This window comes from Colobus angolensis, unplaced genomic scaffold (genome assembly GCF_000951035.1).
Source record: "Colobus angolensis palliatus isolate OR3802 unplaced genomic scaffold, Cang.pa_1.0 Scaffold33, whole genome shotgun sequence".
In the NCBI taxonomy this organism is placed as follows: domain Eukaryota; kingdom Metazoa; phylum Chordata; class Mammalia; order Primates; family Cercopithecidae; genus Colobus; species Colobus angolensis.
In genome coordinates this window covers 1,168,940-1,186,330 of record NW_012116599.1, presented here as the reverse complement: position 1 = coordinate 1,186,330, position 17,391 = coordinate 1,168,940, and positions in this window count along the sequence as shown.

The following is a 17,391-nucleotide window of genomic DNA, read 5'->3' as shown; positions in this document are numbered from 1 at the left end:
CATGTGTCTGTTGGCTGTGTGAATGTCTTCTTTTGAGAAATGTCTGTTCATATCCTTTGCCCACTTTTTGATGGGGTTGTTTGTTTTTTCTTGTAAATTGGCTTTCTACTTTCAAATCCAGTTTTTAGATATTACTTTTAATTTCACAACAATCTTGGCTATTGATGTTGAGGTCAGTGTCATTGTTCTCATTTTACAAATGAAGAACAGTGACCCTAGGAAATATACCTAAAATTACACGTCTTTGAGTGGATGTGGCTCTTAAATCCAGGTATATGAGCTTGTATACCAAACTTTGCTCTGTCCCCCATTGCCTCCTCTGTTCAAGGAAAATGAAAACCAAGACTAGAGGACCAAGGTCCATCTTCTGACCTCTGATGTCTCACCAAGTTTCTAAGATTGTGTTTATCTAGAGAAGAGAAATAACTATATGAGAAATGGTTGATTATTTAATTCAAATTAATAACATGAAATCAACTATTTGGAGGCTTACGTGTTGATTTAATCAAAGATATATTATAATATGGGCAACATGGTGAACAGTCTTACAGGGCATGTAAAAGGACCAGCTCCCCCAGGATCTAACAATATTACTATTAGACATCACTCTCTTGGTTTATTCCATAAAATCCCTTGGTTACAATTCAATCCCACTTCTTCTCAGTTCCTCAGGAGCACTAGTTCATTTTCCTTATTTACAGGGAAAGTGTTAAGCCTCATTTTTTCTTAAGCTAAAAGACCAAAGCGGTCAGAAGAAGAGACAACAGGGATCTGACAAGGCCACAAGGCAATTACACGTCCCTCTCCTATGTACCTGCCTGAATGTTTATGTGGGATCAGAAAAGGACAAGATGCCCTTCCTCTTGTGAAGTCTCCACTGATCACAGAAGCACTTTTCAAATAATCTTTTCCTTTTGCTCCTCTGGGCTGCTTGGCTTTGTAAACTGTCAGCAAAGCCGTCACAGTGGGAAGCTAGATATTGCAATCTCCATGGGCGGATGCTGCCCAAATCATGTCTGAGAGATGGCAGGCGCAGGAGGGCAGAGCAAACCATGTCGTTGCAATATTCCTGAATCCCTTGGGCTAATTAGGTCTTCACATTCCTTTATAACAGTGAAAAAAAAAATTAGCTACTTGGAGATTCCATTAGAAACTGCACACTTTCTAGGGACATGAAATAGCCCAGATATTGCTGCTGGTAAAATGAAACCTTTCTCTCTTGATTTGAGATCATTAGCTTTCTGTTTTACAACAGACCATCTGCTATTCTTATCTCAAACCAGAGATCCAAGGGAAGCCGTTTCGTCAGCCCCTGGGACAGGATTATCTGCCACAATTGTTGATTACTCTGTGTCAGGAAAGCGAGACCTTGCAGAACAGGCAGTAAGAGAGAGAAAAGTGAAATAATTGCTTTGTGGGGAGCCTTCAGTGTGTCCAACACAGGCAGAAAGCACTGGGTACTTGATTTCACTTTATCTTTACAACAGCGCCAGGGAATAGGTCAAATTATTATCCCCATTTCACAGATTGTGGGAATTGGGACTTACTTGTTATCAGAATAAGTGATGAGAAAATCTGTGGAATGTTTTATAGAGTAAGGTAAAAGGTAAGATGCAGGCATAGAATTTTCTTGTTTAAGGTGAAGGCTCTTTTTTTTTTTTTTAAACTGGCAACTCCCCATCAAGAAAACTACATTTTTCCCCTTCACAGTATTAGGTAGAATCATTTTATTGCCTACATTAGGCTTCCTTTATCTTAAAATCCATGTTCGATGTAACAAATATAATGTAGAAATGAAAAAAGATTTTAAAAATGGCATTGATTATCTTGACTGGTATGAAATCATAAATAAATAAATGAAAGTTTACATAGTTGTAAAATATGAAATCTGTATTATATATTTGAATGTTATTGAGCAAGTATTTGAATGGCTATTAAGTGCCAGACCCATGTTAAATGGTAGAAGTTTTTTTGGTAAAAAGATGTCCTATTTTTTCTTTTTTTCATAGAGCTTATGGAGAAAAGATAAGAAAATATATCACTATTTATAAATAATGTGGTGTTTCTGAAGTTCAAATGTGAAATGAAGCACAAAACCCTAATGCTCAATTTTTGTATTACAAACTTTATTTAAAAAATCAAAATGTGAATCATACAAAATAATTGCATAGGAACAATTTCATTTGGTAATAAAATGAGTGTTTACCATGAATCTTGAAAAGATGTTAAATTATTTAAAAAGAATTAATGAGAAAGTAAAAATAGAAAAGAAAGTAAGCTATAATATGATGTGCAATAATAAATAAGTGACATTGAACAATTCTTTTGACTTTCTTCTCAAGAATTTGTTATACCCTTCACTCTTGCTGCTTGATAGAATCCAAAACAGTGCTTGGAACGAATAGCAGCATCTTGTACATATGCGGGGTATACACTTAACTTTCTCTGTAGAAAACACCTTTTTGCACAATTTAGGTTCTATAGTTGCTAAACTGAATTCAGTTATTTCCTAATTTTGAGAAAAGGGATTAGAAAAAGAAATACAAGCTAAGCAACTTCCATTACCAACAGAGATAAACCGAAAGCATAGATACGCTGTTCTTCCATTGCTTGGTGAATTTTGCCTTACCCTGAATCATTCTACAAAGACTTCACTGAGCATACCTCTGTTTAGAAGAATAACCATAAGACCCTCAATTAGAACTATAATTAAATGTCATTTGGGGACTAATAACCAAGACTCACAGTGTTATCTGAGTTGATGACAGTGGAGAAGAGATGAGGTTGCATGGTTCAGCTTCTGGTCAGAAATGCCAGCTCGTTATTATACTCCAGTCAATTTCATGCACTACTATATTTATAGCTACTATAAACTGAAAACATAAAAGACAGAAAAAGTGGAGATACAGTGATTGCATGATGGGTCTTGGAGGTTCAGTTTGATATCCATGGGATTTATTCCTTGATAACAGATACGCCTTTTGGTTTTACCCAACTAAATTTGTTTTCCTCTATTTCCAACCTTTTGTGAAAATTGGCGTAAAATAAAATATTTCATGGAAAAAAAAATTGTATCCACCTAGAAAGATACGATGTTTTGCTTTGGCACAGTGGTTAGGCCCTAGACCTCTCTCATCATGGAGACTGGAACATTGAGAGTTTGGCATCTCGAGAGGTTCAGATATTTTACTGTCCTGATTTCCCTACTGCTGTGGTCTGAATATTTGTGTTCCTCCCATCACACAAATATTAAGTGATTAAGTCATGAGGGCTCTGCCAGATGGGCCCTCACCAGACATTGAATCTACTGGTGCCTTGATCTTGGACTTCCCAGCCTCCAGAATGCTGATAAATAAACTTCTGTTGTTGATAAGTCACCTAGTTTATGGTATTTTGTTAGAGCAGCATGAACTGGTTAAGATACCTACTAAAGTTGGGAACTCTCAACTAGGTCTTGAGAAAACAAATTGTTTAGCTATACTAGATCTAGAAATGCTTCTCTTTAGGAACAAATTTTTGAGATAGTTTTGCAATTCCTTTCTTTTCCAAGAATCTAAAGGTAAAACAAACACACAAAGAATCAAAACTTCCTTTTAATAGGTTTTCTTTTAGGCTAAAATTATTATTAGTGCATGTTGGGCTCAACAACTTAAACCAGAACTGAGACTGCTTCTCTAGTGGCCTGTTCAGAAATCAGGAATGAGAATACATGGCAGGCAAATGACTACCAAAATTGGAATAAACTTGAGGTTGGCCAGAAATAAAACCACATACAGCCAGCCGACCTTTGACAGAGTAGACAAGAACATACTGTGGGGAAAAGACACCCTTTCCAATAAATGTTGCCAGTAAAACTGGACTGCCAAATGCAAAAAGATGGAATTGGACCCCTATTTCTCACCATATACAAAAGCAACTCAAGATGGATTAAAGACTTACATGTAAGACTGGAAACAATAAAAATACTGGAAGAAACCCTAGAGAAAATTCTTCTGGACATTGGTCTAGGCAGAGAATTCATAACCAAGACATCAAAAGTAGGCAACAAAACAAAAAATAGACAAATGGGACTATGTTAAACTAAAAAGCTTCTGTACAGCAAAAGAAATGATCAACAGAATGATCAGACAGCTTGCAAAATGGAAAAAAAATATTTGCAAACTATTCATCTGACAGGTGACTAATGTCCAGAATTTATGAGGAACTGCAACACAGCAGCAACAACAGCAAAAACAAATAATTCCATTAAAAAGTGAGCAAAGCACATAAATGAACATTTTCAAAAGAAGACATACCAATGGCCAACAAGCACAGTTTTTAAAAAGCCTGTCATCACCAATCATCATAGAAATGCAAATCAAAACTACAATGAGACATCATCTTACACCAGTCAAAATGGCTACTACTAAAAAGTGAAAAAAATAACAAGTGTTGGTGATGATGTGCAGAAAAGGGAATGCTTACACACTGTTGGTGGGAATGTAAATTAGTACAACCTCTGTGGAAAACAATATGGATATTTCTCAAAGAACTAAAAATAGAACTGCCGTTTGATTCAGCAATCCCACTGCTGGGTATCTACCCAAAGGAAAAAAATCGTTATGTAAAAAAGATACCTGCACTTGTATGTTTATTATAGCACTATTCACAATAGCACAGATATGGAATCAACCTAAGAGTCTGTATTAGTCTGTTTTTGCATTGCTATAAATGCGTAGGGCTGGATAATTTATAAAGCAAAGAGGTTTCATTGGCTCATGATTCTATAGGCTGTATATTCCTTTACATGACTGTAAAGAAAGCGAGTTAATTGCTCAGTTTCTGTTGAAGACCCCAAGAAACTTGCAATCATGGCAAAAGGGGAAGGGGGAAGCCTACATATCACATAGTGAGAGGGGGAGCAAGACAGAGAGAAGGAGGAGATGCCACACACTTTTATACAACCGGATCTCACGTGAACTCACTCATCACCAAGGAAACGGCATTTAGCCATTCATGAGGAATCCACTCCCATGATCCAAACATCTCCCACCAGGCCACACCTCCAACAGTAGAGATTATATTTCCAGATGAGATTTGGAGGTGACAAACATCCAAACCATATCAGTTCCCATCAGTGGATGACTGGATAAAGAAAATATGATATATATGCACTATGGAATACTATTCAGCCATAAAAGAGGATGAAGTCATATCTTTTGCAGCAATGTGTATGAAACTGGGGGCCATTATCTTAGGTGAAACAACTCAGCCACAGAAAGATAAATATTGATTGTTCTCACTTATATGTGTGAGCTAAATAATGTGTGCACATGGACATAGAGTGCAGAATGACAGACAGTGGAGCCTTGAAAGGCTCAGGGGTTGGGATGGCTATAGTAATAAAAACCTGACTTCACTGTTACATAATATATACATGTAACAAAGTTATACTTGTACCCCATACATTTATACAAATAAGAAAATAAACTAGAAGCTGTAAAACCATTTGAGAACATCATGTAAAAAAGCAAAAAAAAAAAAAAATCACTATGCTTATTTATAAATAAATAAAGCAAGCAGGCAAGCATACATGCATTTAAGCTTTTGTGAGGCCAGAGAAAAAAGTAACTTTTTTATAAATAGGAAGAAGTTGAGGAAGTTAGAACATAAAGGAAGTGGGAGGATTAGAGCAGCCCAGCAGCTGTTTCGTGGCTTTGTAGGGCCTATTTCAGCATATCTGGCATATGTAATCATGCGTCAGGGTGGACTTCGTGGGGAGTCCTATATTTACCAGGTAAGTGACCAGATGTCTTTGCCAATGTATGATAATTTCTGGAAAAGGGATTTAAAAATTCAGGTCATACCACCCAAAATAGGAAACCAGCTCTTCTTGCTTTAAAGGAAATTTATGGATAATTCAAGATAAACCATCTGTGCAATAAGAAATACACATCCTACAGATGGTGAAAAGTATAGGATCCATAATACTGTTAATAATAGTATCACTTGTAGATGTATTGTATGAGAAATATACGTATGTGTAACCATGGGGTCTGTTAGGGTAGTCCTTTATATTGATACACAACAGTCAGACTCCATCTCTGCTACAGTGCTGGACACATAGTAGGCTTTCAGGAAGTCTAGAAAGAGAGAAGGGAAGAAGGGCTTTAGGGTTATCTTGAAGTATCTGCTGTGTGTATTAACTGAAATTAGTTATAATGGACGATGTAATTTAGCAACATTGAGACTAAGTGCAATTGTAGGAGGAAAAAAGGTGGAGTTTGTTTGTTTGTTTGTTTGTTTGTTTGATTTTGTAGTCAGGCCCTCTCCATCTTCCCTCTATTGAATGACTATACAATATGTACCTGCACTCTCAGTACCATGGCAGAGATTAGACTGCAGATCCAGATCTTTCCAGGTTGGGCATGGGCAGGGATCTGGAGCTGTCATGCATTGTTGGATTTCAGTCACCTGAACTTGTTAGAAAAGAGGTGCCGATTATTTCTTCCTATCATGGCTGCCTTAGTGTGCTAATAGTGATTAATTTTAGTTGAATGTTGTCTAGTTTTGTTTTAATCCTATGTGGAATGCCAGAGCCCGCTTGTATGGTCACTTACTATTTTTAGAAAATTTATTTGTCAGCCAGTTTTTAAACACAGCTGTTATTAAATATTAAATGATATAAACTTAGAGTTAAATAATTGTATTAAACCAAAGGTAATAAATATTCAAATGCGTTACCTCCAGTCACTTTACTGCGTTTTACTATGATCTATGCCCTTGAGATTCTTTATTCCTTTTGTATTCGAATGGGGGGAAAATATAAAATGGCATGCTAATGTACCTATCTTCTGAACTCTGCATTCAGTGATAGCACATTGGTTGCCTGAAATTGGCCATAGTAGCAGTATTCACTCTATAGAAATTGACAAATGCTACAAATCAGGGCTTTTTGCGGAGTTGAGGGGAAGGGGATGGTGGCTAAACATTTTCCAGCACCTCACCATGTAAACATCTTGTTTTTCACTGCATTAGTATCTATTACTCTCTATCTTCTGGAACTATGTCCTGCATCTTTTAGATAATCACTCCTCCCCTCCTTTAGGTAGTTTTAGTGAGGCTTTCAACTATTCTACTCCACTCCTTGGTCACAGATATAGGAACATTATCTAGGTTTGGCCAATCAAAATTACCCTTCCTTCTGACCACAGTTGGAAGGGTAACCCAGGGAGGAGTCTATGACTTAGGCCAAACCAGAGTCCTTCCCCAATGTCTTCTAGATCAATGCCGAGAAAATTAAAGTTTCTTTTTGTGTGTGTGTGTGACAGAGTCCTGCTCTGTCGCCCAGGCTAGAGTGCAGTGGCACAATCTCGGCTCACTGCAAGCTCCGCCTCCCGGGTTCACACCATTCTCCCGCCTCAGCCTCCTGGGTGGCTGGGACTACAGGCACCGGCTACCATGCCAGGCTCATTTTTTGTATTTTTAGTAGAGACAGGGTTTCACCATGTTAGCCAGGATGGTCTCGATCTCCTGACCTCATGATGCGCCCTCCTTGGCCTCCCAAAGTGCTGGGATTATAGGTGTTAGCCACCATGCCCGGCCTAATTAAAGCTTCTCTTATCCCTCTGGGGTTGCTAAACTGAGATGATGTAAGACTAAAGCTGGCTGTGGCCACTCTTCCCCCAATATCCACATTACACATAAGAAGCCAGTACCGATTAGAGAACCTAAGGCTGCCATAGCAAGTAGCAAAGATACAAAACAGAAGACAGCTTGGTACCATCATCTGGGTCCCTGGATGCATACATGCTTGTCCGTCCATTCTTTTTCAACTGTGTAAGTCAATAAACTCTAACTTAAGCTATTTGGAGTTGAGTTTCTGTCACTGAAATGAACTAATACAGTTTATTTGGGATGATCCATATCTTCTCTCTTGTCCCATTTCCTTGGTTCATCGATTACATGTATACATGTATGATTTTTGTGCTGTGACTTTAAAATTGATCTAGAGAAAAATGTCATTCTGGAAAACCAGATGCAGACATTTAGGAAATCCAGTAATTTCTCTTAACCAGGACTTCCATGGTTTTGCTGCCACCATGGGGATTGAGGGTCATAAAATGTAGAGGTTTATCATTTTAAAACCCAAACTCTGCCAGGAACGAACAGGATTCCAACACTGTGACTGATTAGTGTCACTCCAGCAGAAGAGTAGCATAATGATGGGACTATCTCTCAAAATTAAATCCTAATGAAAGGATCAGTTGGCTTGCTATCTTGATTAAGTTATAGAAGCTGAAGTCTACTAAATCACTTATCAGCAGAACTATGATGATTGTGATAAGAATAAGGGAAATAGAATTAAAGAAAGAAACTGAGAGAAAAGAAAAATTCAAAAAAGATCAGAAACTAGTTTTTTAACTCCCTGTGCCTCAGTTTTCTCACGTGTATAATGGGGGTTATAATAGTATCCTGTAGAGTTATTATAAAGATTAACATTTCTAAAGCACTTAAACAGATCCTAGCTTATATTTTGAACCATATAAGTTTTAACTCTTTTTTCTGTCAATGTTCTGGAGGTAAGCAAATGGCACTCTCAAGTAGTTTAATACAAGAGAGCTTAATAAAAGAACCATTTAAGACTAGGGAAATCCTCAATGGATAATGAAGTATTCTGAAACTAGTAAGAATGAGAAGGAGTTTGAATTCCTGGAACTGAAGGAGCAGCTACCAGAACCTAGAAGGAGAAAATTATGATGGGATGGTTGCTTGACAGTAGCCATGGCTTTTAATGAGGATTCACAGCCAACTTGAGGCAACCTTGTAGGTAAGGAGATGGGAGAACAAATACTCTGATTTTATTTTCCTCTGTTCTACTGCTAGGGCTACCTACTGGCCAAAGTCAACCTGAAGCCAGAATAGGAGTCTGCTAATGTAGTCCATGTAGGTCAGGCTCTGCCCGGGCACAGAGCAGAAAGGAAAGGATACGAATACGGTGAACAGTTGATTCCTCAACATCTATTCTTGCCCTTCATGTGGATAAAAATCATATTCTCAATACAGAGAACATAAAATATTCAGTAAACTACCATATCATCACAGGTTGATTTCAAATCGGCCATAGTCTCACCTGAAGCTAGGATGTCATTTACCACTGGTGTTCTTCATATAAAGACATAAGCCACGAAACGTAGCTCCTAGAGTTCTCCTGCTATGGCTGATCACCAAGGTTAGAAATCACCATGTCTTTCTTTCACTTGCCATTCTGTGACCCCCTTACCCTCTCCCAGCACATGGAGTGAACAAAGTTCTTTACTCGTTGGGGTGAAGAAAACTTTCATTCCTATATTTGAATTATTGATGGTCGTGTCTTTATTGGTTGGTTTTAGGTTTTTATTGACCAGGACTACCGGGAGAGGGAGTATTTAGAGTTGTTGTAGAGAATCCTCTGGATTTCAGACATAGCCTTCCTTTTCCCCATTATATTTCAGCAGGCTGTTTTCCTCCTTGGAAATGGGATCAGTCACCTTAGCACAAAATAATGATCTCTTTCTTACCCATTGGTTTAGCAGCACAAGGAATAAAAAATGGACACGGAGAATCTCAAGTTCCATGCCTCCAGTACTAGAATTGTACTTCCTAATGGAATCATTCTTTCTCTGAGCAGTAAGGTCTCTAAACCCACAAAATGGAAAGGCTTGGAAATGGAAAACAAAATTCTTTCAAATGGAACGGTAGGAGTGAAAATGAAAGGTCACTTCTAATACCACCCTCTTCATTCTTGGACTTGTGTTTTCTGTGTGAAAGTCTGTTCAATGTACTGGCTGATGATTTAAGGCATGATTAGATCCTGTAAGATAACAACCAGTCTCACAGAGTGGGGCCTCCTGGTATGGGCCATACATGAGCCTTAAACAATAGACATTCCTTTGTTCCATCAAGCCAGCCATTTCTAAGTGCTGGGGAAAATGGCAAGACTAGTGAATTTCTAGGCATTAGCCTATTTTTTAATGCAGATTTCATAATAACATATGTCCTCCAGTACTTCTATGGAATACTGTGGTGATAGAAAAGGCATTCTGAAAGTTAATGAATGGTTATAATACTAGAAGTTCGATGAGTAGAAAATACATGACACCTGGAAAACGTATTAGCTGCCACCTTCAATGATAGAAGGGGTCCAATATAATCAAACTACCAATGGAAGGCCAACTATCCGTCTTCAAGGAATAGTGCCATACTGGGAAATAGTGTTGGCTTCTTCTGTTGGTATATTGGGCACTTAGTAGTAAAAGTAGTTAGGTTAGGCTTGGTGAAATCCAATAATTAAGTGTTCAAGATGACCCATCTCATGCTTGTCAGAAGCCTCTTTGCCCTGCCACCCTTGTGCTTCCTGAATAAGTGATGTGGCATGGCTCTGGTGGCAATGATGAAAACTATGCACAGGCTCAACCACGTAGACCTCTAGCAGGAGCATCCTGTGCCCAGTCCCAGAGGTGTTGCTAGTGCAAGCAGTTGCACCTACAACTTAGTGGGAGCAGTAGGGGGGTCTTCATAAGACCACTTCTACACCATCATTTTAGATGTTAGACTTTACTACATATACATTATACATATATTTATCATACACAATCTCTGTTTACTACATGACCTCAAAAGCTTCAGGCTTCCCAGAGATTCTGTGAACTAGTCAATATGGCTTTAATAATTTTTTCTGCTGAAATCAGCCAGGGTAATTTCTGCTGCATATACTTCAGCATCTTGATCAACTCACGAAAGCAACACAACACCAAGATCATGATTAGAAAAGCAGTGGTAAGCATCAAGTCCCAAATAAGAGAGGATGTTCAAAATGAAAGTGTAGGTAAATAATCAGAATTCAGGGTGGGATGTGTGTGTGTGGACTGTCTAGGTACACAGCTCAAGCCGAGGCCATGAGCAGTCTCTAAAATCCTGCCTCAGAAAGTTAGTCCAGCGACTCAATACTTTGAACCATACTAGAAGCAAAGGAGGCCCAGAACTTCACAGACAATAGAGATTAGTGAGTGGGAAGGTTTCACAATGAATATGGTAATTGTTCCCAGAACTGGTATTTTAGCTGGAAATATTTAATTGTGGTAATACATCTGTTGAACTTCAAATGTGGCAGATAATAGCGTATAAAAGGTCATATTATTCATCATATACAATCATTGTTCCAAAAGTCACTACTTGGAGCAAAACTGTTCTAGAAGATATTACTGTATGGCTTTTATCTTAGAAGAAGGTAAAAACATAAATAATGTGTATTCTTGTTAAATAAACATTTCCTTGGAAAATATCTACTCATTATCATCTCTCTTTGGATTATCTACATTTGAGTGAATTACCATCATAAAATAGTTAGGAATCATTTAGCTTATTTTTCTTTTTAGTGTTTAGCATTTATCAAGTAATGCTTTCCAGTCATTTATTTTTAATTAATTGTTTCAGCTCACCATACATTTGTAACAGGTTATTTTCCATCTTTGTCACTATGAATTGTATTTTTCCTAATTGATCATCCAGAGGTGCCACTCTTTTCATCCCTGGTTAGATTTTCTGTTACTGTTAATGGATTATGGTAATCTTTTTGTGTTTTGTAAAGCAGGAGGTGATGAGGTGATGTGAATGGAACTGAGTCACCCAACTTCAGGTGCCACAGGAGGCAACATGCTCCAACAGAGGCATTTTCTTTTCTTTCTTTCTTTTTTTTAGATTCTTCTTTTTTTTTCTTTGTTTCTTCTAAAACAAAACAAAAGAAAGAAACAAACAAACAAAAAAACACACACAAAAAACAGGATACATGTGCAGAATCTGCAGGTTTGTTACATAGGTATACATGTGCCATGGTGGTTTGCTGCACTTATTGACCTGTCCTCTAAGTTCCCTCCCCTCACCTGCACCCCTCAACAGGTGTGCTGTTCCCCTCTCTGTGCCCATGTGTTCTCAATGTTCAACTCCCACAACTTCCACTTATGAGTGAGAACATGTGGTGTTTGGTTTTCTGTTCCTGTGTTAGTTTGCTAAGGATGATGGCTTCCAGCTTCACTCATGTCCCTGAAAAGAAGATGATCTCATTTCTTTTTATGGCTGCATAATATTCCATGGTGTATACATACCACATTTTCTTTATCCAGCCTATCATTCATGGGCATTTGGGTTGGTTCCATGTCTTGCTATTGTAAATAGTGCTGTAATACACATACATGTCTGTGTGTCTTTATAGTAGAATGATTTATACTCCTTTGGGTGTATACCCAGTAATGGGGTTGCTGAGTCAAATTGTATTTCTGGTTCTAGATCTTTGAGGAATTGCCACACTGTCTTCCACAATGGTTGAACTAATTTACACTCCCACTAACAGTGTCAAAGCGTTCCTATTTCTCCACAGCCTCACCGGCATTTATTGTTTCCTGACTTTTTAATAATTGCCACCTACAGAGGCATTTTCTTTTGGAAAACGAGTGGCAATTTGCCTTAATGACTTCTGTTGTGCGATTGAACAAGAGTATATGGGCTGGAAAGATTGTCAAGAGTGAGATATGGCATTTTTTGGATGTGTGATTTTCTCTGAGGCTTCCTGACACTGCTCTGTCTACCTAAGGTTTATTTAACTTGAGCCCTGGTCCCTTTTGGCCCTTTCCTGATCACAAATAGTTTAAGAACAACAAAGCTTTCACAACTCTAGAGTACCTGCAGGTCAAAATTGAAATGAGACAATGACTCAGGTTGCTGGCGCTGAGGGTAAGACCCTGATTACAGAGGAAGCAGGGTATGCTTTGAGAATAATCAGGAAAAGTATTTAGTAAGGTTTATTTAACTTAAGGTAAGCACAGAAATGTTCTCTTTTCTTCTTCTTCTTCTCTTCCTCCTCCTATTTTTCTGTTTTACCTACTCACAGCCAGTTACATGTTTCTTTTTCAGAACTTTACATTAGAAAGGTAAAGTAAAACAATAGTCTATTTATGCCATTGTTCTCCTGATTAAAATGGCAGCCTGTAAAGCCCCACATATCATTCTGTGGGTCACATCAGACCTCTGTATTTGTGGTGATGTACTACTTTCAACAATCAACTCAACATAAAACTATAAAACAAGTGTTTGTTGCCTAACACCAGCATTTGAATGAGATTGAACATGATGAAATATTGTTGGATATTTGAGCTCAAGGGTTTTCTTTCCTACTTCTCATATTCCAGGTCTATTAAATTATTGATGTTCACAACTTAAGGCACAAAGGACCCACGGATGTTTATGTGGTTGAACTGAAAGGCTGGGAACAGACCTTCTAAGCTTATGACAATGTATAATTTGGAGCCATTCAATGTGAACTTAATACTGGAAAGGCAAGTGAGGTTTTGCCAAGAATGTGAACTTCAAATTTACTGTTGTACTTCTGACTCACAAGCAGAGTGCTGAAATAGCTTTAGATCTCTGCTTTCTCTCACTGCATTTCCAGCACCACTTACTACAGAATCTATTGCAAAGCTGCCCTATCTCCACCTATTCCTAGCTTTAAGACAGGAAATTATACATCATATAGTTAGGGCTATAGTAGGGGTTGAAGCAGTCATTGAATAAGTTATTTTTTCATTTGTAATGTTACTTGTATCAACATCAGGAAAAAAAAAAACTACCCATGCTTTTACTCATTCATTTATTCAAATTACATCACCAGACACTGTCAGGAAAACTGATACACAGATAAATTACAAATGATCACTCCAGTGACAGATGATAGATGTACTATTATCTCCAGTAGATAGATGATGGGCAGATAGGTAGATAGACAAATAGATAGATGATAAGTGAATATTAAATAATCAAGTAGATGAGATAGACAAGGACAATCATTAACCTCTAAATGGTTGGCATAGCAGGACAAGGAGCTATGTAGCTATGTACAGGCTCTCATAAAGGCAGTATAGTATAAAGATTAAGGATCTGTATTTTGGTTCAAACCCTGGCTCTTCCACTTACTAGCTGTGTAACTTTAGCAGTTTTCCTAACCCCTCTGGACATTAATTTCCTTATCTTTGCAAGGAGAATAATAGTATTTATAGAGTTTTTGTGAGGATAAGTAAAACAGCTATTCTCAAATTGTGATCTTCTCAAAGTGTGGTTTGGGGATTTTGGGATTCTAAGGTCCTTAAAGGGGCTATGGAAGGTCAAAACTACTTTCCTGATAATGTGAAGAAATGTTTTACCTTTCTCACTCCCTTTTTATCTTCATGCTAATACTAACATGTTATATGCCCTTATTCCCTCTTATTCTCTCATGACTGTACGGTGGAGTTTTCCAGAGATCACCTGACTTGTGATATGTAAACAGAGTGAATGCAGAAGATGGGAGAATCCAGAGGTCTTTCATTAAGCCAAACATTAAAGAGATTAACAAAAATGTAAAACGAAATCACTCTTCTCACAATTTGCTTTGAAAAATGCATTAGTTTCATTAAAAATATTTATTTTAACACATTTATAATCATATTATTTAAAAATTTAAATCTGATTTATCTGAGCCATTATTTTTAAATAAATTAATAAATATTTTGAAATTTTCTGTCTTAATTACATTGTAAATACAGATAGACATAACCCGCATAAACAAACGCTCTTCAGTGTCCTCATGGAAGAATATAGAAGGGACCAAAGACCAGAACTTTTGAGAACAGCTAATGAGAACATTGTTGATACATGTAGGAAATATCTAAATATTAGCTGTTACTATTATTGCTATTATGAGACCTAAAATCCAGATTGTTTGTAGTGGAAACTGTTGATGACTCAGTGGAGCAAGTGTGGTTAATGGAAACTTGGAGGACTTAATGTCTAAACTGACTTTTAAAAGGGCTGATACCCTCTGCATCTTTGGCTTTAAGAGGTGGTTAATAAGTTAGCCTAGGCATTAGCCACATTGTATTGCATTGTGTTTGCAATGCATTTATCATGATGGGATTACAAGTAGTGTGTGAAATGGTGCTGGCATTGACATAGCTGATAGTCTACTTGGAAAGCCAAACTTTCATGTAGAAAGATAACTCATGATACAAGATTACAAAACAAGTGCTAGCATTAGCACATGGATGAGAAGTGGCAACTAAAGCCACCAAGTGTTTTAAGATTTATTTTAAAAATTATTATTGAAAGGATACATGGTTATTTTTTAGAGCAATCATTTTATTTTATTTTTATGTTTTAAAATTAAACATTTTCTGCATAAATATTCTAGCAATCATAAGGGTGGTTGGTTGGGGACGGAAAAAAAAGTGAAAATTGAACTTTTGGCTCTCTATCCAATTGTGCTCCTCCATCTTGAAGTAATTGTCATGAACAGTTTGGTAAATATCTTTTCAGGCCTTTTGGTATGCATCAAATAGAGTAATAGTATCAACATTTATAGCACTTACCAAATACCAGACCCTACTCTAAAATATTGACCTAGATCAACTCATACAATCTTTACAAAATTCCATAATATAGTTACCATTATGGAATTTACTCTTTTACAATGGTAAATGGATATTGTTCCTTTTTTACCACTGAGGGAGAGAGGTATACTAGGTCACAGAGAGACTAAGCAAATTACCCAAGCTCACAGAGCTAGTAAGTGACGTACTATGCTTTATTTAGATAAATAAGCAGGTCGACAGAAACATAGAAAGGTTTTTAGAAAGAGTATTTTTTAAAAATTATGCAAATGGGATTGTATTGTACATGTTGCTGTGTGACTTGCTTTTTTCACTTATCGGTGAAATGAACCCTAACTTTATTTGATTTAACAGTTCCACAGTCTTTTTACAGAGGCATATTATTAGTTTAATAAACATTCTGGACTCATGTGATACAAACATGACAGTGTTTTACTTTTCTCCAACCATACCCCAGGTCTCAGTCCATTTGGGAGATGAAAGAGAAAACCATAAATGGGGTAGCTTATAAGCAATACAGAATTATCTCTCACAGTTCTGGAGCTGGGAAGTCCAAGATTAAGGCAGATCTGGTGTCTGGTGAGGACCTGTTTTCTGGCTCATAGATGGGATATTTTTACTGTGTCCTCACATAGCAGAAGGGGCTAGGTAGCTCTCTGGGATCTCTTTTACAAGGGCACTAAATATAATCATGAGGGCTCTACCCTCATGACATAATCACCTCCCAAAGGCCTCACCTCCTAATATCATCAATGTGGAAGTTAAGACTTCAACATATGAATTTAGAGAAGACACAAACATTCAAACCACAGTACTCCATCTAATCCTCATTTCAAACCACTTCACGACATCTAGGCCTGGTCTCTCAGTAATTTGAACAACAGCAAACTCACCATAGTCCAACTTAAAACTCCTATTTTCTCCCCTCCTCTTTGTTCCTTATTGCAGGCCTCATTACAGAACTCAAAGTTGGGGTGTGGGTGTGGTGGTGGCAGTGATGAGTCAAAGAGGCAAATATCACTTCACTTGCCTGAAAGAGTGGCTATCATGCTGTCTCCGTGGCCTGCACAAAACTGGTTGGTGAAGTCTCCTGTGTGACAGGTGTCCAAATGCTGGATCATTTATGAGATATGTGTGAGTTCTGTGCCCCTGGGACTTCCGTGAGAGACAGGCAGAGCTTTATATAGAGCTAGAATCCTTAAAAGACCTTCCAGTATGAAAGTGGAAGAACTTCAATGTCTTCTATAGACTTTCAGTGGAGAGGAAACGATCTACCAGAAGAAACTGAAACCTTTCTGCTATGCTACTTTATGAGATATTAATTTATACTCCCCATGTGGTATGAGAGTCCCAAACAAGAATTAACATATGTATGAGTGCAGAATCCCAGGAAGTTCAGATGAGACACATGCAAAAGCACTCTGTGTGTCTGCTTTCATAACCCAGGGCTCAATCCTACCAAAAATGAGCTCACACTAAAAAACTACAAACCACAAGAAGAGAGAAATCACCATGAGAGAGAAAGAGGATGTCTGTACATACAACATGCAGGAGAAAAAGTCCCCAGAGAACTAAAAATATTAGAATAATATAAGGAGACAATAAGTTAAAGTTTAAGTGAAAAACGCCCTTATGAAATAATAGAAAAAATTAAAATATAAAAATATTTTCTGTACTTTCTAAATCTTTTATAAAATTTTTATAGATTTAACTTTTTTTTTGGACAGAGTCGCACTCTGTCGCCCAGGCTAGAGTGCAGTGGCATGATCCCAGCTCACCACAACCTCCACCTCCCGGATTCAAGTGATTCTCCTGCCTCAGCCTCCCTAGTAGCTGGAACTACAGGTGCCCACCACCACGCCAGGCTAATTTTTGTATTTTTAGCAGAGATGGGGTTTCACCATGTTGGCCAGGCTGGTGTCGAACTCCTAACCTCAGGCACTCCATCCGCCTCGGC